The sequence below is a fragment of the Neopsephotus bourkii genome, unplaced genomic scaffold (genome assembly GCF_033783945.1).
Source record: "Neopsephotus bourkii isolate Nb327-2 ecotype Australia unplaced genomic scaffold, CSIRO-AGI_Nbou_v1 NB_1468, whole genome shotgun sequence".
In the NCBI taxonomy this organism is placed as follows: Eukaryota; Metazoa; Chordata; class Aves; order Psittaciformes; family Psittacidae; genus Neopsephotus; species Neopsephotus bourkii.
Genome location: NW_026901945.1, coordinates 326,579 through 347,001, shown reverse-complemented (window position 1 = coordinate 347,001; position 20,423 = coordinate 326,579). Strand labels below are relative to the sequence as shown.

At 57.6% G+C, this 20,423-nt stretch overlaps 1 protein-coding gene across 1 annotated transcript in view; it reads right to left on the bottom strand.

The window, feature by feature from the left end:
- Positions 1-8,690, bottom strand: part of MID2 (midline 2) — a 62,119-nt gene extending 53,429 nt beyond the window's left edge. The window contains exon 1 of the mRNA XM_061368960.1: positions 8,599-8,690. The gene's annotated coding sequence lies outside the window, so the exon portion shown is untranslated. The remainder of the gene's footprint in view (positions 1-8,598) is intronic.
- Positions 8,691-20,423: the final 11,733 nt, after the last annotated feature.

The following is a 20,423-nucleotide window of genomic DNA, read 5'->3' as shown; positions in this document are numbered from 1 at the left end:
CAGGAGCCCTTGGTGCTGCCCCGAGCACCCGGGGCATTCTCAGAGCACCATGACAAGGCAATCAATACCCATGCAAAGAAGCTGGTGCTCTGCAGCGAGGAGGCTCCACCACACAGAGGGGACCGCTGCAGCAGAGCCACCAGCCCATGCTGCCCCGTGTCCCCCCTCTGCTCTGGATGCCACCAAACACTCACAGCAGTGGCCCCTCGTGCTCTGTGTGGCACAGCACAGGATGCTCCTCCAGCCACGCAACACCTGGCATCCTCTGGGCGCTCACTCCTGCCACCCAGGAGGTGGTTTCTTACCGAAGCCAGGCTATCTGCAGGACATCGGCCACCACATGCCATGGCTCGTGCCAGGGGGGGGATTAATCACCAGGAAAACAGGCAGGTCCTGAGCACACCACCGCATCGGAAACACGCAGCTCACCAGGTCACCCATGGGCTGAGGATGTTTGAAAGACCAGGGCATACCCCTGGAACCTGCCGCTCCAAAGCCCTGCACAAGCTGTATCCCAGGGCACAATCCCACCCTGCCTCCTGAAGGATCGCGACCGCTCCCGGCCGAGTCCATGAGCCGGGTCCCCAGCAGCAGCCTGTGCTCCCCAGCACCGCAGCTCCGCTGTGGAGCATCACCCGCAGCACTCCTCTATGGAGCATCACCCGCAGCACTCCTCCTCTATGGAGCATCACCTGCAGCCCTCCTCCCGGCTCCAAGGGGACACCGGGCCACGCTCCCGGCGCGCAGGGGCTGCAGGTCCCCCTTCGGCCCCTTGCAGTCTCCTCATATGTGATCACGAGATGAAACAGTTAACTACAAAGGTAGTTTCCTCCTGCCATCCCGATCCCCCCTGCCGGAGGGCTGCCGGAGGGAGGCAGCGCACGGCTTTTAGCGACAATAGGCAGCACACACAATACCCGCTAGTTAACTCTGAAGTGTTCTTTAATGATCTGAAAGAAAGGAAAACGCTCCGTAGAGTGCTTTTGTAATAATCACAGACCCCCGAGAGTCCCGCTGGAGACGGGTTCAGGCACCTTTGCCTCCGAGAGCATTCGATCCCTGCGGGGAGCCGGGTGGCAAAGCTCATGGCTGGTAAAAGCAGTGGATGCAGGCACATCCCACGGATGCTACAGCAGAGCGCTTTGCGGGACACGCAGGGACCGTACAAGTGCTCAGAGGCTTAAGAAGGTATAGGCAGGAGTGACAGTGGTTTAAAAAGGTCATATATATATTATATATAAATCCAGCCAACCTGGCATGGCTTTAGCGTGCCTTGGACAGGACTTGGAGCAACCTGGTCTAGTGGGAGGCATCCCTGCCAACGGCAGGGAGTTGGAACGAGATGCTCTTAAGGCCCCTTCCAACCCAAACCAGGCCGTGACTCTGTGGTTCTATGCCCACACACATCATGCTCTTTCTCAGCCCAGCGTTGAGCAGCTTCCCTAGCAACACAGAGAAGCCCAGACACCCTCCCTGCACCCCCACACACAGGGGGGCCACTGGGAGCTGCATCCCCTCCTGTGGCCATCACCGTGGCATCCTGCACGTTGAGGGGACAGCAGCCCCGTGGCATCCTGATGGGTGACACAAATCACTCAGGCACCACTGACACAGCAGCCTGGCCCGAATCACCTCCCTAGAGGCAGGGTGACAGCGCTGCTTGATGATTATTCACGAGATGAAGCCTGCTAAAGGTCCTCTATCAGGAATCAGATAAAAGGGATGCACACAAGCTGAAATATTTCATGTCAAAAAAAGGCCAACGTGTCACCCACGGGGCCAGGAAGGTGACGGTAGCCAGCACCCAAAAAACCATCCTCTGAGGACAACCAGAGGAAGCTGGGCTCCCTCCTTCCAAAGCATAACAAAATCACACTGGTGCAATACCGACCTCAGAAATCAAGTTCCCCAGAGCTGGCACACCAGCAGCCCATGCACTGAGCCCAGGAGGATGCTCCAGGATGGGGAGGGAAGGACCGCAATTACAAGGGAGACCAGGAAGCATCAGGTCTGGAATCAGGGACTGAGGAGAGGATAAAGAGGAGCCCAGAGAGGATAAAGAAGAGGAGCCTGTCCCTGGGAGAGGACCCAGCCCTCACCAGTGAGAGACACATTTCCCAGAAGGAAAGCAAGCCTGAAAGGTGAAGCACAGAAAAACAGGGGCTCAGGAGAACCTCAGCCACGGTCACAAGGCCAGCAGAGATCCCAGAGGACATCTCCCACCCACCAGCCATGGAGAGGAAGGAACATGCCAAGCATTGAGATCATTATGGCTGGCATTGCTCATCATGCAAAAGGCCCCGAGTTATGCAGCTGGGCACCTACCACCCTCCTGCAAGACACAGCCTAGCCAGTTCCTCCTTCCTAGGGGCACATGAATGCTTCCAGCACCAGGGAGCAAGAGCTGGAGCCGCCCAGAGCTAGGAAAAACCTCCAAGCAGAAAACATAAAACAGAAACTAACCATAGCCCATTTCTGGGAGGCAAAACCAGCAACAGGGGCAGAGGCACCGGCAGCGAACGCCAGGTCCCGGCACGCCAGGACCACACCGGGATGCACAGCACAAGCCAGGAACTTGCTCAGTGAGCGCAGTGGGGCCTGGCTCATCCTGCTGCAGCTCAGGATCCTTGCCCTGTGCTACAACCCCGAGCACTCTGCTCAGCACTGGGGAGCTGCCTGCAGAGAAGAGACCACGATGTGAACACTGAAGCCAAGTGATCCAAGGGAAGACGCAGCAACTGGTGCCCTGGAGAGGAGCGCAGGATGCGGTGGCATGGGCAGGCAGCTCCGGACATGCTGCCAGAAGAGCGCCAGCAGCTCCCACAACGCATCACCCGCTCCGGGATAACAGAGATGCCAATGCATGGCCTGAGCCAACCCATCTCTGCAACAAGCCAGAGCTCCTGCACTTCTGCACCTGGAGCATTCAACCATCCAAAACACACAGGGACTGGGAAAAAGGGCCTTCCTGGGGGCACCACATCATCGCAGCCAGCACAAGGCTTGCTCCCAGTGGCAGAAACCCCTGGGTGACCTTGAGACCAGCAGCAGTTTCAAGGCCAAAACACCCCTCAAACTGCCTCATCACACGCTCAGAACAGGCCAGCACGCTTTGCCCCCAACTCGGGCTTGCCTTGGCAACTGCCCCCATTGCCCAGCAGCCTTTGGACCCTGACAGAGCACGTTTCTGGACCATCGCCACCTCTGTGCAGCAATTCATCACTTGGACTTGATGATCTCAAAGGTCTTTTCCAATCTAGTCGGCTCTCTGCACATCACTGAAAATCCATACCTTCCTTCTCATCCGAATTCCCCAGCTATTCTGAGAGCTGAGCAGGCAGCAGACCGAGGCTGAGCACGCTGAATGACTTCTTTACACACCACCACCACCTTTATGGGTGCTGGGTTAAACAACTGAAATCACTCCTCAATGCAGTCTGCTTTCCTTGCTCAGCTCACCCATAACTGCCTGGAGGAGCGTTTCTCTCCTCAGCCCAGGAGCGGGCTGCAAAGCATGAACCTCCGAACCATGCTGATGACAACCTGGCACTCAAGCATCATCAACACAGCCTTACCTTGCCTTGGTTTCACCAGCCCAGCCACACAGTCAGATGCAGTGGGGTTCTGATGACCATCCATGAGGCACATTGAACTCACCCTGCGCCCCTCTGAAGAAGCAGAAAGCTCATTTATTCTACGTCCTCTCTGACGTGCTGCTGAAGGATGCTGCACAGCTGAGCTTCAGAGGGGTGCGTGTCCACATCTTTACTCCATACAGCTCCTCAGCCAGCTTCCATTCACTGTGCTGTGCTTAAGCCCCGCTTCAGGAAGGGCTCTGACTGCTGCCTCAAGTTAGTTTTCTCCTTGTCGGTCACCCAGCTCAACACTGGGTTTGTGTATTAAAATGAAATCTAATTTCTGAGCCAATTCCCCGATGCAGTCTGGCTCCCACATCTGCAGAGCAAGGAACAAACAAACAGACCCTAACCCTAACCCACTTCCCCCTTGGACCTGAATTCCAGTTACAAACAGCAGGAGTGATGCTCTACACAGAGCCCCGTTCGCTTCAGGACCCCGCTGCAGTGGCATGCAGAGCCCAGGCATCTCAAAGTGTGCCAAGCTAGCACGGGCCTGCAGGAGTGCTTCTTGCATGGGCTGCAAAAGGAATCGCAGGGATTTGGCCTCAGCTTCCCACTGATGTAGCAGGTTTCCTGTTAGTTCTCACAAGCTACCAGGTTTCCCAAGCAGAGCCCAGATAGCGAGACATGCAAAACGCAGGTTTGAGACCTGAGAACTTGCAGCATCCAACTCTGCAGCATCCAACACAAAACCAAACAACAAGAATATACCATACAACACCCCCTTTGCTAGTTACTCTCTCTACACTCAAATGTGACAGCATCAAATCCAGCATTGCTTTCAGTCTGCCTGATTAGAGCACAGTCACAGGGCACCGGCTGAAGCTCGCATCTGAACCGGATCCCATCCGCACCCTCTTCCTTCCGCAGCATGGAAATCCTGCAGGAAATGCCCGAAAGGAAACCAAACCGGCTGCCAACACCCAGGCCAGGCCAGGCTGCAGCAGCTGCAAGCACAGTCCTCACTCGGACACATCCAGCCAAAGCAGCTTTAAATAACAAACACTGTTTTCATGGGGAAACACCCTCTGAATCCCACAGGATTTTTCCACTTCAGTTTAAAAGGCTCCCGTGGTTCAGCACAGCCTGAACACGCCTGGACTGTCCCCGGGCAGCCCTAGCCAAGGCAGGGAGCAGCCCTGGAGCTGTGGAGCACATCAGGCTTCCCATGCTCCTAGTCATGGGGGAAGCAATGGGGGAAGCATCCCCTCCTCAGCTCCGGGCTCTTACAGCAGCCACTGATGTGACACTGGGGGATGCTTGGGACAGCCACAGCCCTTACAAGCACCCCACACAGAACAGGGGACATTGTGGGGAGGAATGCAGAGACAGGGACATGAGAGGGACAACAGCTTAAGCCTGACTGTGAGGAGGACTCCAAAGGCAAGAGAAGAGCAGCGCAAAGGGGCAGCAGAGGGATGTCCTGATGTCCCCGGCCCTTCCGGCACTGTTGGCACATCAGGGCTGTTTGCTCGGGGAGGAAGCCAAGGCCAGGCGGTGACGTGGGAACAAGCTGCGGGAAGGCAGCCCAGCTCCACGGCGCTGAAAGGGGGCACGCAGAGAGGACAAGGAGGTCTGAGGTCACACATAGGCAGGTCCCCAGCAGGGCTGCCAGGTCTGGGGCACCCCGGCCCCCTGGGGCAGGTCACCAGCAATAGGGCAGAGCATGCAACCCGGATCGTTAACTTCACAGGCCAGGGACAGGCAGGCACTCTGAGCCCCAGCCCCGCGGTGGTCCCAATGGGCAGCACCCGCTCCTCTGCCCACTGCGCAGTGCATGTGGGGGGACAGAGCGGGGGCAGCCAGAGGAGGCGATGACAGGGCCCGGCCCGGCGATGCCAGCAAGCACAATAGGCTATTTCCTGAGAAAGGCCAGCGTGTCCAGGGGCACAAAGGACGCTATTCTGCAGCCGGCTGGGCTTGGGCTTGGGCGAGAAACAAGGGGAGGGCAGATACCGAAGCCACCAAGCACTGCACACCCCAGGGGTGCCACTGCAGCCATGTGCCTGCAGTTCTGCCCCACATCTCCACCCAGAATGAGGCAAGCTGCCGGCTCGGGGCTCAGCACCATACCCTGCTCCATGCCCAGCGAACGGGAGGCTGGTGCCAGGCAGAAGAGCCAGCATAAGGTTCTGCGTGTAAGAAAACAGGAAGGCAGCCCCAGACCTGCGATGAGCCGCTCCCGGCGCCACAGCCCTCGCCTCGCACAAGGCTGCTTTCAGCAGCGCACACATGCCCCATTCTTCCCGTCTGTGACCTCCCTGCCCTGGCATCTGGGTGCCTCGGGCTCAGCACCGCGAAGTGACTGGGAAAGATGGAGGAGGGAGGCTGGGCACCAGCTCCCCCACCGCGTCCTCCCAGTGCAGGGAGGGATGGAGCTGCTCATGGGCAAGAGCTGACGGTGAAGCCAGGCGCTTGTTCAGCCACAACATGTGCCCCTTTTCCAGAGGGCAACATTAAAAATAAGCAAAAGTAGCAGCCCAGGTTGAAGCCCTGGCGAGGACACCAGGCCCTGAGACCAGACCCTGACCCCACACCTTCCCAGGGCTGTTTGTTCCTCCAGAGGAGGATGCTCAGGGGAAGCACCCTCTGCAGCCACAAACCCTCCTGAACTAACATCCTGACAGCTCTCCCAGAGAAGGCAGCAGCTGCCTCAGGGAGGTTTCAAGCCAGTGAAGGTGGGTACAATATGGGAAGCAGCAACTCCCTCCAGAGGTACAGTCACACGGTTACGAGCTCTGTGCAAAGAGCCAGCCGTGCAGCTGGCAGAGAAAGACCTGGTTTCAGTGGCTCTGATGGGACAGCCGAGAGCCACAGTCCCCCAGTACCAGCCTCTGAGACATGACAACTCCCAAAGCCACAAGCTTACCTGAAATAAGAGCTCAAACCCTCACCCTCCCCCTCAGAGGGTCCAGTGGCCCCAGCTACCAGCTGCAGAAACCTGTTCAGAGCCACGGTCCAGGGGATTCAGGGCGAAACCCCGCGTGTAGGTCTGGAAACATCAGCTGGAGGAGATGATCAAGAGACAAGACAACCCTGATTCTAAAAATAAGTTGTTTATCGATCTCGTGTGGTCTCTAGGATGATCCCACCCTGCTTACAAACACACACATACGTATATATATATACACACAAACACACACATACACACATATATATTCAGTGACATACAACTCATTAGCACATCACCCCCCAAGCTGTGCTGGTGCCAACGAGGCTACTGGAGCACAAGCACTCGGCAAGGGAAGGGAATCCATCACCCACTGCAGCTCCGTGCCTGCCTCTCAAGCCCCGGTACAGAAGGGGCAGCTCTCAGCACCTGGCTGCACCTCACACCGCTGGCACCCAGCTCTGGCACCCACTGCTGCAGAAGGCTCCGGAGGGCACAGACCCGTCTCTAACCGCCTGCGAGCTGCCGGCACACCCAGGCTCTGTAGCAATAACACCACCTGCGTGAGCCGATGCAACCGCTTCTGTGCCCTCCTCATTTTTCTATCCCATTCACTGTCTTTTCCCAGGAGCATCCTCTGGGAATACCCAACCCTTGGGCATGAGAGCATTCCAACATCACTGTCTGGGGCAGGCAGGCTGCCACAACCAGCCTCCCCTGCTTCTGTTTTACCCCCCCTTCGTGAGGGGCAGGAGCCAAGCAAGGAGTTTCGAGCATGCTCCTGGCAGACGGAACACAGCAGCAATGGCCACAGCGCAGAGCTCAGGGCACCCACGGAAGGCAAAGGGCTCCGCCAGCACAGACCCAGCGCTACCACACACCGCGGCCTCGCCGGAGCAGGGGTGAGGAAGGAAGGGCACCACTGGTCTTATAATAAGGGTCAAGCAGCAACTCGGGCCCCACTCGACCCCACGCTCACAGGTGCTGGCACCGCCTGCCCTTGCCGGATGCTGCCCAGCAGTGACCCCGCCGCTGGACCTATGGCCGGGAGCCCCGGCGGGCACCGGCTGCCGGCCTCGGGCTGGCCGCAGAGCTCCTCCAGCCCAGCCGGGCTCCTTGAAGCCGCCTTCCAACAACAAAGGCTCAGCCGAGGTTCCAGGGCTCGCCGGGAGCGCGCGGAAGCCTGGGCGGCAGCCAGGCAGGGCAGGCAGAGCCGGAGCCATCAACACCCCGGCGTGTCCAGACTTGAGGAAATTACGGAGCAACAAGAGCCATTTGCCCTCCCCAGAAACTCGCGAACCCGCTCAGCAGCGCGGCCCTGGGCCGCAGCACAGCCCTCGGCAGAGCCCCGAAACCCGCGGCTGGGGTGGGTTTGGAGCCGAGACATCGACCCCAGCGCGGGCGGAGGGAGGGCGGCTCCCGAGGGTCGCTCGGGAGCGTTTTCCGACAGCTCGACACAGCCAAAAACCACGCTCGGGTGCAAGCGCGGGGATCACAGCGCCGGGAGCTGCAAACCACCGGAGCCGCCTCCCGGGGCCGGGCGCATCTCGCCCGTTCCCAGCGCTCGCCCTGCGAGAAGCCCCGTTACCCCGGAACTTCCACTGAACCGAACTTTGTCACCGGGGGGAGGTGGGGTGTGTGATCCCCTCCCCGATCCCTGCCCGCAGCACCGGAAACCGAAACGCGCAGGGAGCTAAGCCGCGGCCCGCTCCACCGGGGCCGGGTCGTTAAACCGGTTGGCGGGACCGGCGTTTCTCCCTCCCACAGGCAGCCGGGGACGAGCCGCGCTTCCAGCGGACGAAGGCCCGGGAGGGGAGCCCGGGGCTCCTCGCTGCTGCCGCCACCGGGGGAGGGCGGGGGGAAGGGGCTGCCCTCCTCCCGGTCTCCCCGCGGGGCGCGTTCACGACCGCACTGGGCCGTTGGTCGCGCCGAGCGGGGGTGGCGGAAGCCGCCGCTGGGCACCGGCTCCCGGGAAGGGCAGGAGCCGCCCCCCCGCCCGCCACTTGCGGGAAGGGCCCCACACTCCGGCTCCCCCCCACTCCCGCCGCGCTGCCCGGGGCCGGTACCTACCAGCGGGCTGCGGCAGCGTCCCCGCCGCTGCCCGGGCATCTTGGAGGCGCGGAGGAGACGGCGGCGGCAGCGGCAGTGGAGCGGGGGGGGGGGGGCGGGGGCGGTGCCAGACGCGTTCGGCCCCGCCCACCCTGCCCCGCCCCGCCCCTCCAGGGGCCCCGCCCCGCCCCGCCGCAGGTGAGGCCCCGCGCTCCCTGCCCGCCCCTTCTCTCCCGCTATGGCGGACCGGGGGCACCGGGGCCGAGCCGTAGCCGCCTGCCGGCACCGGGACCGCGGGGCCGCCGGTGCCACAGGGAGCGATTCGTGTGTGCGGGCACGAGGGGGGACGGGACCCCTCGCACGGCAGGGGGTCCCCAGCGCATCAGCGGGTCCGCAGGGTGGCGGCGGGTCCCCAGCGCACCGGTTTTCACTGGGGCAGACTGCACTGACCAGTTGGTCACCGGAGATTTTCCCTCTCGCAGAGGCCATCCTGGTGCCCTCTGCGCTCTGGAAGGACCGTGAGGTGACCCACATCGTTTGTGGGGTGCCCGTGTGCATATGGATGTACCCACTGCAGTTACATCAGAGGGAGCTGAGTGCAGTTTATCCCTCATTAACATGGGTATGTGCTGCACAGATTATTTATATTTGAAGACAGCCCAGGGGGTTCACTGAGCCATCTCTTTAAAATCACCACCAGGAAAAAGCCTCCCGGGCTCCTCAAGGTGAGATGGGAAGAGAATTTCTAGGTGCTGGAGGAGGGTTCGGTGGGCAGGGATTTGCAGCTATCCTGTGCTGTGATAGCATCATCAGTCCACACACACGTGTTGCGCTCGCACAGCCAGACACAGCACATGGTAGCTGTCCCACTGTGACTTCTCAGGGGAGGAAGACAGCAGTACCCCAGCAAGCTGTGGAGGTCAACACCACACCACACAGCCAGCCTTGTTCCCACCTGACTCGCTGCAAAGGAATCACAAACCCTTTTCCCTAGAAGGACCTGACAGTGGGTATTTAATATGCGCCACTTATTCTGCATTAAATCCTATCTCTGCTTTTCTGGCAGCAAGAATGGAGCCTGCACAGCTGCGGCCAAGTCACAGTTTATGGCTGTCCTGGGACCGGTCCTTGTCATCGGCATCTGTGCAGACTGATGGAAAGAGAATGGCCCAATTAGGGCCTGATACAGCCCCATCCTCCTTCGCTCAGGCAGCAGAAAACTGAAGCTGCTTTTCCGAGCCTAGTGCTGCCTGCAGATCACAGCAGGCAGCCGGCAGCAGCTCGAGGCTGCTCAGCACCGGCGCTGGTGGCTGGGTGAAGCAGCGAGAGCCATGGCACAGATGTGCAGCCCTGAGACATGGCACATCAGGCTGCAGCAGGAACGAGGCCACCAACAGCTGGCAGATGCTGGAGATCACAGCAGAGCTCCGTTACCGGAGGCTCCGTGGCAGCAGCCAGGGAGCAGCTACTGCAAGGGATGCAGGTACCACAGCTACTGTAACAGACCCAAGCTCAGAGGCCTCCAGGCTTCCCTCTGGTACACCAAGGAGAAATAAGCCCCAACAAGCATGACTATGCAGAGGTGGCAGCTGCTCAGCACCACGATGTCACCCCTGCTCTGGTGACACACAGAGGGAGAAGTTGCCGGCAGGTCTGGGGAGCACAGGGGGCTGGACCAGCTGCAGGTACAACACGGTGCAGATCAGCCTCAGCACCTTCCTCTGCCCTCCAGGAGTCAGCTACAACTGAGAGCATCAAGGGGAGCGCACGATTGTGTCTCCATCCCTAGAACAGAGCTGGTGCTGGGCCCATGGAGGCTGGGATCCACGAAATCACAGCTCAGTGCCAGAGCATGTATATATATATATATTTGAAGTGCCCAAACAGCTTTCCCAGGAGATCAGCAGCAGACAACAGCCCCTCCCACAGCCTGATGAGTGATGAGATTATTGAGCCTCTTGTGTTAAAAGCTGGAGGTGTCAGAGGTGACCTTGGGCAAATATTTACAATTACAGTGGCACTGGGTACTGCGTGTTCAAAACACGGAGGGATCAGGTTCCGGTGGTGTTTAATTGAGCAGGCAGGGCAGCAGGAGGGAGAGCTCTGCGCTAATGTATGTGCTCACGGCTCCAGAGTGAGTCAGGTTCTCAAGGGTGGGGAGAACAGCTCCATCTGCCCACCAGCTCCTGTTGGAGTGGCAAGTGCTCAGCAGCCCTTCCAGGGGGACCTGTGTGTTCCCAACAGGGGCTGCCTGGGTGTTGTAACACGCAGCTGCGGGACGCGGGTGCTCCTGCTGCCCAAGGCTGCTATGCATCAGCATTCGCACTTCAGGGACGAGGAATGGGGACACGCGAGTTGTTCCGCGTGCCTGGGATGCCTGGTGAATAAATAACACAGGGTTATGAAGCAGGATTCCCCCTCTAAAATGTGCTCTTACAGTGGAAAGCAAAGAGGGGGAATAAAACCCTTTTAACTTGTGAATCCCCCTCCCCAGTGCTTCCACAGAGCGGATGGGCAGCTGTGGAGATGGATGAGTGGGGATGGATGAATTCCCCATGAAGAATCTCTTTTCATTTTACATTTGATGACTTCATTCTCCCAGCTTTCATTAGCACATCCTTTATCTCCAGTTCTTCCCCAAAGGCGCTCGGTTCCTCCTTGCTGCTGCACAGGGAGCCGTGCTCTCACGATGGGAAGTGGATGCTTTGCACCACCTCATGTTGAGGCTGGGAATTTCAGAGCCTCATCCAAGCTCCAGCTCTCTTTCATGACGAGCAAACCACGGGCCTCACCTGCCGCAGAACAAGCTCTTCTGGCTTCACATCCACTTGCCAACACCCCTCCATGGCACAGCGATGGGTGGTGGTGGTGCCACGCACGGCGGCCAGGCACCAGTGCTTGATGCATCTGGCTGCACACAACCAGCCCTCAACACTTCCTCAGTCCAGCCCAGCTCTCTAAGGAGGGCCACAGGAGAGTATTTTGCACCCCCTTGGTTCTGAGCAATAGCATCTTCTGCCTCCCCTGGGTAAGGAGCTGGGGTTTGACAGTCAAGGGCAGCCACGTTTCAAGCCATCTCCTGCACATCCCAATGTCCTACAATGCATCCTGTATTTCAGGTGCTGGTTTGCCTTGCTCTTAGGCCAGAGTCCAGCCATCCCTGTTGGCGGCAGGCAAAGGGGGATTGCTCAAGGGGAGCCCAAGAGCTGGAGGAAGGATGCTGCCGAGGCAGGGGCTGGTTTAGTGAACGGGGCCACGCTCTGCAGGGACCTCTGCTGCTGTCTGGTGAAATGAAACAGTGCCCAGTGGCTACCGGCAGAGGAAAGCGGTGTGATGGGTTACGGACAGCTTGATGCCACCCTGGAAACCAGGGGTTTATCTCCACAACCGCTGCAGGGCTCCTAAAGCCTCACCTTGGAGGGCAAACACAGAACTGTGCCATAAAAACCCTGACCAAAGGGCACAGGGTCCCAGGAAAAACTGCTCTGAACAATGTAGTTATTGAGTACCTGGCACACATACGCATGAGGGGAGTTTGTGTAAGGTGGAAAACTTCATTGCCCATATACACACTGACCTCTGCAGCCCTGAGAACCTGCTTTTAACAGCAGCACTGAACAAATCCTGGTCTAACACTGGCCATGGGGAGCAGGCAGAGCGAGCTGGGGGCCAGTACAGCCTCTTGTCCTACAGACCAGCTGCAAGGACCCATAGCTGCAGCAGGTGTTCCATCTCTCCATCCTAAAGCACTTGCCATCCAAACACACAAGTGACTAGGCTAGTAACTAACTACAGCAGGAGCTGAGCAGTGAGCAGGCCAAGAAGGTCTTTACTGAGGCTTCCCTTTTCTCTGATGCACATCCCGAACTGCATCTGGGAACCTGCCCCCCAAACTCCAGCACAGGCAGGAAGGGGAGGAGAGGTACCTGCATTCCTGCGCTCTGTGCCCAGCACAGCCCAGGCCACTGTCAGTGGCTCCTGCAGCATGTTATGCTGTCTCCAAGGATGCTGCAGGGTAACCTTTATGCCTTGCAAAAGAGAAACTGGCTTCCAGCAGCCAGAACAGCCTCTCCCCAAACCCAAAGTCAACCCCTGGCATCACAGGACCTACCCTGACCCCACCACACTGTGGGAAGCATTCCCACGCTTCCCACCTCACTGTCATGTATTTGAAGCAGTCCTTGAACATGAACCTGCATCTTGCACTTCCTTGCAGCCTCATATACGGACAGGTATCACATACCCAGCTGCCAGCCTTTGCACCTAGCATTAGGCTAGCTTAGGAATTACATAAAGCAAATATGCAATGGGTAAGACCCAGCTTGGGCTTGTAACCAGAATAAAAGCAATGGCCTCATTCCAGAGCACTCAGAGTTTCCTCAGCATCCATCACCTGTGCTCCAAGGACCTCGAAACCCTCTTGCCCTTCCAGGAAAGCAAGGAGCTGCTCCCCCGCCCCTGCAGCACCCAGCAAGTGATCACTCCCTGCTCACATCTCAGCGCCTGGAAGGGAAGGAGAGAAAACGTGCGCTGAACCGAAGGGAGTTTAAGGAGAAACAATCACACAGAGCTGCTCCTGGAGTGCGAGGTAACTCCTTTGGGCAGGAGCAGGCACTGGGCAGGGGCTGGGGAGCAAACCCCCAGCAGGAAATGAGGCACCCTCCTGAACCGCACAGTTAGTGAGGATGAGGAGGGAGCAAGAGGCACCCCGAGGGCATACACCAGCTGAGGATGTGACACAGGCTCCTGCAGAAGGCAGCATGGAGCCAGAGCCACTGTGGGGATTGCCAGGGCTGACTTCCCATGGGCTCTTCCCAGGAGGTTGCAGCAGGGCCCTGCCAGACCCAGGTGTGGGGCTGAGCCCGTCTGGGGCGGGGGAAGCTGCGATGTTATCTGGGAGCTGGGAATGGGCAGGCATCCCGGGAACAACACAGCCTCTGTCTCAGTGTGGCTGAAACCCGGAGCGAAGCTGGACACGGGCTCAGGGTGGGTGGGAGGTTGGTCCTGCTCCAGCAGGGACACGGCCAACACCTCCTCAAGAGCGAAACTGGCATCGGGGCCCCTGCGGCAGGTTCGCTTTGGGCAGAAACCACAACTTGTAAATCAGAGCAAGAGAAACTCATCCCAAATAACGTGAGCTCCTGCTGCTGCTGCTGCTGCTGCTGCTCGGGGAGAGGCAGCAATGCTGAAACAAGCACCATAGTGGAGCCTGCAGCATAGGGTGAAGAAAGGCAGTGAGGGATGGAGCTAGGGCTGTGCTCAGAGTATGGGGAGGTGGCAGACCCTCTGCTGATGGCTGTGCCTGACCAGACTGTAACAGGGAGGATAACAAGGATGGACAGAGGGAAAGGAAGAGTACAGCAGAAGCATGGGAGAAGCAGTTGTTGCTCCAGAGGGAATGCTTTAACCAGAGGGTTTATCCATGCAGTTTCAGTAAATGATGCTGCAGGACTTGTCTGCAGGACCACAGTGATTAGGTACTGGTGGAGAAGTGCCCCTATCCCATGGTGAACTTGCTCTGTACCTCTAGACGAGTCTCAGTTCCCTTCATTTCTGCTTCCCTTCCCTTGCTTTTGTCCCATGCCTGTTCTCACAGTGTTTATCCTGTAGATAGACAGACAGATACTGAGTTTTGGCTTTTCACCCAGCTGCTGGGTGCAAAGCAGCTCCTGTACTCCCAGTTTCTCCGTTGGCTTCTGTGGTTGGACTGTTAGGACCAGGTTATGGAGGAGGAGGTGGACACCAGGAGGAGCAGAGAGCAGAGGATGCCTGCGCTGCTGCTGCTGCTGGAATCCCTTCTGGGAAGCTGTGATGCTGTGAGACTGTGCATCCTCCTCTGGAGGGGTGACTCCAGCCAGGCCATGGAAACCTGTGTGGGGAGCTGGCACTGGATGTGGAAAGATTCTTTAATGTCACACAGGTCTGATGGGAGAGCAGAGCTGGGAGTTTCACCCAGAAGTTCAGATGAGAAACAGGGTGTGCAGTGATCTCTGTGGGGTGATATGCTATGCTAGCACTTCACTGAGGGATGTGGTGGAATCTCCATTGCCAGAGACCTGACAGCCAGCCAGGTCCTCTCCTTCCCCAGCTAGATGGGAGCAGAGCAGCGCTGATCCTGCTGTGATGAAGCACCCAGGTCCCCCCCGGAAGGTCAGGGGTCCCTTCAGCTGACAGCACAACAGAAATGTTTGTAACTTGGATGGAGACAAAAGGTTAAAACTTCACATCTAATTGCTCTGAAGAATTGCCATTGAGGTGGTTTATCTCCTGGCTTTCCCAAAGGCTCCTGCTGGGTGAAACCAGTGTGCACCTACTCGGGGGTCTCAGTCTCCAGCCAGCATGAGGGTCCTGCAGAGCATATATATACTGATTTTACAGCTCCAGTTCCTGGAGCATTTTCACATCTCACCTTTTTACAAAGCCAGGTGAGTTCCTGGCCTCCCACTAGCACACACATGAACACAAAGAGAATGTGGATGGGGGCTTTTAAAGAGAACATGCCCCAAAGGCAGGGCCCCTGCAGCAGCCTCCATCCAGCTCCTCCAGCATGGTGCTCTCGGACACAAGGCGATGGGCAGGATGGATGCTTTGACACTGCCCCCAGGTCCCACTGACCGTGGGGGGCTGGAGGAGGGAGGGAGGGGATGGTGCTGACCAGCTGAAAGGGCCCTTCCCATTGTCATGGTACCCTTGTGCCCCTCGTACCCTGGTGTGTGGAGCTAAAGCTGCTCACAGGACCTGCTGCTTGAAAAGCTGGTCTCACTCTCGTGCAGCTCATTATTGTAATTGCACCTTGCAGGGAGCAGGGAAACGTGCTCCGTAACAGGCACATCCATTTTAATGGGTTCTGCTCTGCTGCCGGGAATAAACAATCACAAATCAGGGCTACAAGGACCTTCAGAGAACCTTCCTGGTTCAGATGCTGTTTCATTCAGTCAGTGGAAGAGCACTGCCGAGCACTCCTCAGCCAGCCAACAGTTCCTGCTTGTGGTGCACGGGGCTTAACAGAGCAAGGGGGGGGAATCCTCATTTTCAGGTTATTTCCATATGGAAACAACACGTCCTGCAGCAGGCAACTGCCATGGAGGTACCTGGATTGCCCATACTGCAGTAGCTTGGGTGGGTTTCTTCAGCTGTATATCCACCACAGAGGATTACAGGCTTGGAAAACAGATTCCCACTAACTCCAGAGGAAGGGAATGCCGCTCACAGTGTGAATGCTGTGTGCTACCAGCAGGGAGTCACTGCTCAGGGGGGCAGGAGGTTGGGACCTCCCTGCACCCTCAGGGTGCTGCTTGGTCGGCTGCAGTGGGCAGCGGAACTCCAGAGCATTGCCACAGGCTACCAGGTCCTGCCTGTCCCAATGGGAGCAGCAGCACAACCCAGCGTGGTCCGGAGGGATGGAGTGTGCTGAGCCTGGGCACAGAGCACCGGCTGGGGGACGGGGGTGCCACCGAGAGGAAAGGGGCTGAAGCTGAGCTGAGGAGCCTCATCACATCGGGGGATGCTGAGCACTCTCCTGGGAGCGCAGCTGCTTTCCCAGCCCTGTCCCATGGCTGGAACTGGAGCTGGACCCAGTGGAGCCCCAGCTGCCCCTGGCTGAGGGCAGAGGTGCGGTGCAGCCCCTCACCGTGTCACCAGGCGGCTGCATGCACTGAGCCTGCTCCAGACCCCATCACTGCACATCACTGCACATCATTGTGAGGGTGTCGACAACACTCCCCCTGGACCAGTTAGCCGCAGAGACTTGTCCAAAGGCTAAACAATGCCCAGTCTGGGAACCTCAAGAGAAGCAGAAACACAGCTTGGATTTCTCCTTCTTGCTTTCTCTGTCCACAACAGGAAGCAGAACTCCCCCTGGATGTACCAGATCTGCTGTCAGTGCCGGTGCCCAGAGTGCCGTGGTGGGCTCTGAAGGAGCCAGGAAGTGGGGCTCTCTGGAGACCTAATGGGGTGCAAACCAGAATCCGCCGTGCAGAAGGCAGCACTAACCTCACCCTGCTGCCACGGGGCCAGAGCTCGCCTCTCCCACTGACTCATCCCCTGACTGTGGACAGCCCTCCACTCCTGCCAAATGTGGCTGCATTCATGGTGGGGCTCTTTAAACCATTCATCAAGTAACTTCTGCAGATAATTATGAGTTTGATGCTCATTTATTAGCACTAAGCTGTAATTACTCGGTACCCAGATGATTTGCTGCATGGATCATGTGGTGTGGAGTAGGTCAGATGAGAACAAGACTCACAATTAGGATTTTAAAGCGTGTTTTCCCGGGAAAGCCTGCAGCACATCCTGAAGCTCTGCCCGGCTGTCAGCAGCTTGGTACCAGGAAGGTAGAGGTGGACAAGGTGAATTTGGGCATAAACATGGATAAGCCTCTACACATAATCCTGCTCATGTTCTCCCAGCACCGGCTATGGCAACACAGGGAAGCTGTTCTGTGTTTTCCAGGTGACGGAGTCCCTGTGCATCAATGCATGATTCTCCCACCTCCAGCTGGTGCCTTTCCCGGGACATTTTGCTGTTCAGTGATCAGATCCAACATGTAAATGGCTCAAGCAAGAGCTTTTCCCCTGTGAAGCTGCCCCATCTTTCCCAGCACCAGAGCAGAAGAGGGACTTTCTCACTCCCTGTATCTGCAGAACCAAAGGGGATTGTGAGCTGGCTGAGGCTCTGCCTTCTCTTTTCTCCTGCACCCAATGGGGGAGTTGGATATCCCATGGATCACAGGCCAAAGGTTTTTTGAGGGGACCCAATGGGTTTTGCAGGGCCTGGCTGTGTGTGGGGTGGGTTAGGCCAAGCTGCAGCACCTCCCAGACCCAGAAACTGGCCTCAACCTACAGCCTGCAGGGAGTTTCACTCTCAGGAACCCACCCTTGCCGCTGGCGAGGCACCTCCAACCACCAGCACCATACAGTCCCGCTGCGGCGAGCCCCGGGCATCACTTTCCCTCTCAACACCCTGCTCTGGTTGCATGTGGGGAGATGTGGGGCTCAGAAAGCCCTGAGCAGCCCCACACCACAATAGACCACGGCTTTGCTTTGCCTCTGGCCAAGAGGGGTGTTGGATGTGGCCTCCTGAAGGTGTGCATTTACCTCTGTGAATGATGCAAGGAAATGAGGAGTGAACCACACGTCCCAGGATAGGAGCTGACTCCAGCACCTGTGTCTCCATCAGGGTCCTGATCTCCTCCTCCTCCCCTCAAGGCAGAGGATGCTCGACAGCCACTTTTCCAAGAGCATCACATATGCCCGCATGGAGTGCTCTGGCATGTCGCAGTTTCCCCTTGCTGTGTGGGTCGGTGCCCAGCAAGGAGCTGCAGCCCATTCTGGATAACCCCTTGAGCAGTTGAGATCCTTTAGACACGGATTTCACAGCATCTGCGAATGCCCTGCGGTTTCAGTGGGGCAGGAGCTGGGGGTGACGCTGCAGGACCGCCTGCGTGTAGCAGGACGTGCGTGTTCCACAGTGCTGAGCAATCAGCCACTCAGCAGTGGGGACCAGAGCTGAAGACAGCTCCCCACAGCTCCTGGATGTAGCCCCTGCAGGCAGCTCTTCTGCCTCTGGGATAACTGGGAATGCTGCCACTCCTCACCCTTGTCATCACATCGTGTTTGTGTATCACTCATGCACTCTGGTGCATGTTGGAAGATGCCTCTTGTTGGGTATGTTTCAGAAACACAGTGAAGGACTGATGCTAAGAGCTTACTGTAACTACCTGTGCCTGGGAGGCGTTGTGCTTCCCCTGTGCTGCCCTGGAGGACACTTGTCCTGGTTCTCTCCTGCTGGCAGAGAGGGTGCTGGCTCCCCAGCCAGGCCCTCCTGTCTCCCAACAGTAAAAAAGCACCGTGATCCCCTGCACAGGAGAGGATCCTCTTCCCCCAGAGAGCAGGGCAACATGAAGCAACCTCAGCTCAAGTCCAGCGCTAGATGCAGCTGGTGGTGGGAGCGATGTGACCCTCCTGCTGCAGGACCAGGCAATGCCATCGCACGGGCTGCTGACCTCGAGTGCCAGTGGATGCACGCTGTGCTCAGTGGGTGCTTTAGGACCTGCACACCTGCTTCCATGGCACCAGCACAGTGTACCACAGGGGCTCATGGATGCAATGTGAGATGGCAGGTCTGGCCCTACACCAGTGTCCTGAGATGCAGAAGGCTCTGGACTGATTTTCTGCAAGTTTTTCAGTTGCCTTTTGATCAAAACACGGTTTTAGGCCAATGTAGCTCTCCAAGGGGATGTCAAAGAGGACATAAAATTATCCCTCACGGTGTGGAGATCTGCCAGTGCTTGCTGTGCATCCCCCTGAAAAACCACTGGAAGGGAAGGACACAAGTGGGGACATGGCTGATGCCTTCACACTAACCCACGCATGCCAGGATGGCAAAGACCCCCCAGCTTAAGCATCACACACAGGCACCTGGCTCAGAGCTGCCTTTGGCTCTACATGGAGCCCTGCAGCAGGCAGCTCCCAGCCCAGCTGAACCCATCACTAACCACAGATCAGAACACCATTACAGAGAGAAGGTGTTTACCTGTGCCAGCAAACGGCTGGGGAGCAGAGCAGGGGGTGTCCTGCTGCATCCCGCTGTCCCCCCGGCCCGTGTGCCAGCCCTTGGCTGCTGGAGCATGGAGATGCCAGTGCTGATGGTCAGCTGGAGACAGGGACCTGTCAGAGGTGAGACAGGAGCACTGCCAGCTATGTCACCTCAGGGAATCTGCCATTAGCAGCTCTGAAAGACATGTGTTGGTTATTCTCTCCTTTTCTCCTTCAAAATAGGACCAAAGCCTTCCTGGGTCAGAATTCCTGCAAAGATGTCTGATTCCTGCTCCTCAGCTTTAAGGCTCATCTGTCTGTACAAACTCCCCTCTGTGTGACACACAGAGCCTAGCCTAAATCTATTAGGATCATACTTCTGGTTCCCTAACTGGGGAACGAGTCATAGCAGAGAAGAACAAAGCAGCTCCAGAGCAGGGGAAGTTTGTGTCCTGGGTGAATTCATCACTGGCGGTCAACAGCTACCATGTGGGAAAACCACCCGGGGGCTGTTCTTGCCTGGGGTCTGTTGTTGGTGGCCCATGGCTTGGGATGGTCTGTGGAGCAGCACTCACAGGCAGTAGGGTTTTGCACAATGCGTGGCTCGGTCTGGTGCCATCTCCCTGTTCTCTGCCCTGCTGCTGTCCCTTGTGCAAGGCAGTGGCTGCGTTCCCCCTGCCCATGTCATTATGGAAAACAGCCCACACCACATCTCCCACATGTGTCGCACACCAGCCCCCTGACTGGTCCTTGCCATAGGTTAGAGCACACTGGAGCTGGACACGTTGGTCCTGCATGAAGGCAATGAGGCACCCATGCAAGCAAGGCCCATGCTGCAGGGAGGAGCAGACCACAGCAGGGCACTTGGCAGAGAGCTCCATCTGCAGCAGGAGGTCTGGATGCTGCTCCGCAGCTTCTCACAAATCACGTCTCTTTCAAACACTGATTCCCTGCTGTAAAGCAACAATATGATGTTTATGTACCCTGCAAAACTCCTCATCCACAGGGATGGGCACGTGAGGCAGCTGCATCTCCCCAGCCCCTCGTTCATGTCTGAAGATATTTCTCCTTTACAACTCACGTTAGCTCATATCTCTGCCTGGAGTCCCAAATGAGAGTTCATAAGCATAAACTCCATCCCCTGTTTGCTTCTCTTGCATGCATGTGGGTCCCGAAACATTTCCAATAGGGGCAATTTCCCCCCTCAAATATCTCCCCATTCAATATGCGGTGCCTGTGCTTTGCACCTCTGGCTGCATCCGGCTGCACCACCTTTACATGGGGCTGTTGCATTCCCAGCTTAGAGCTTGC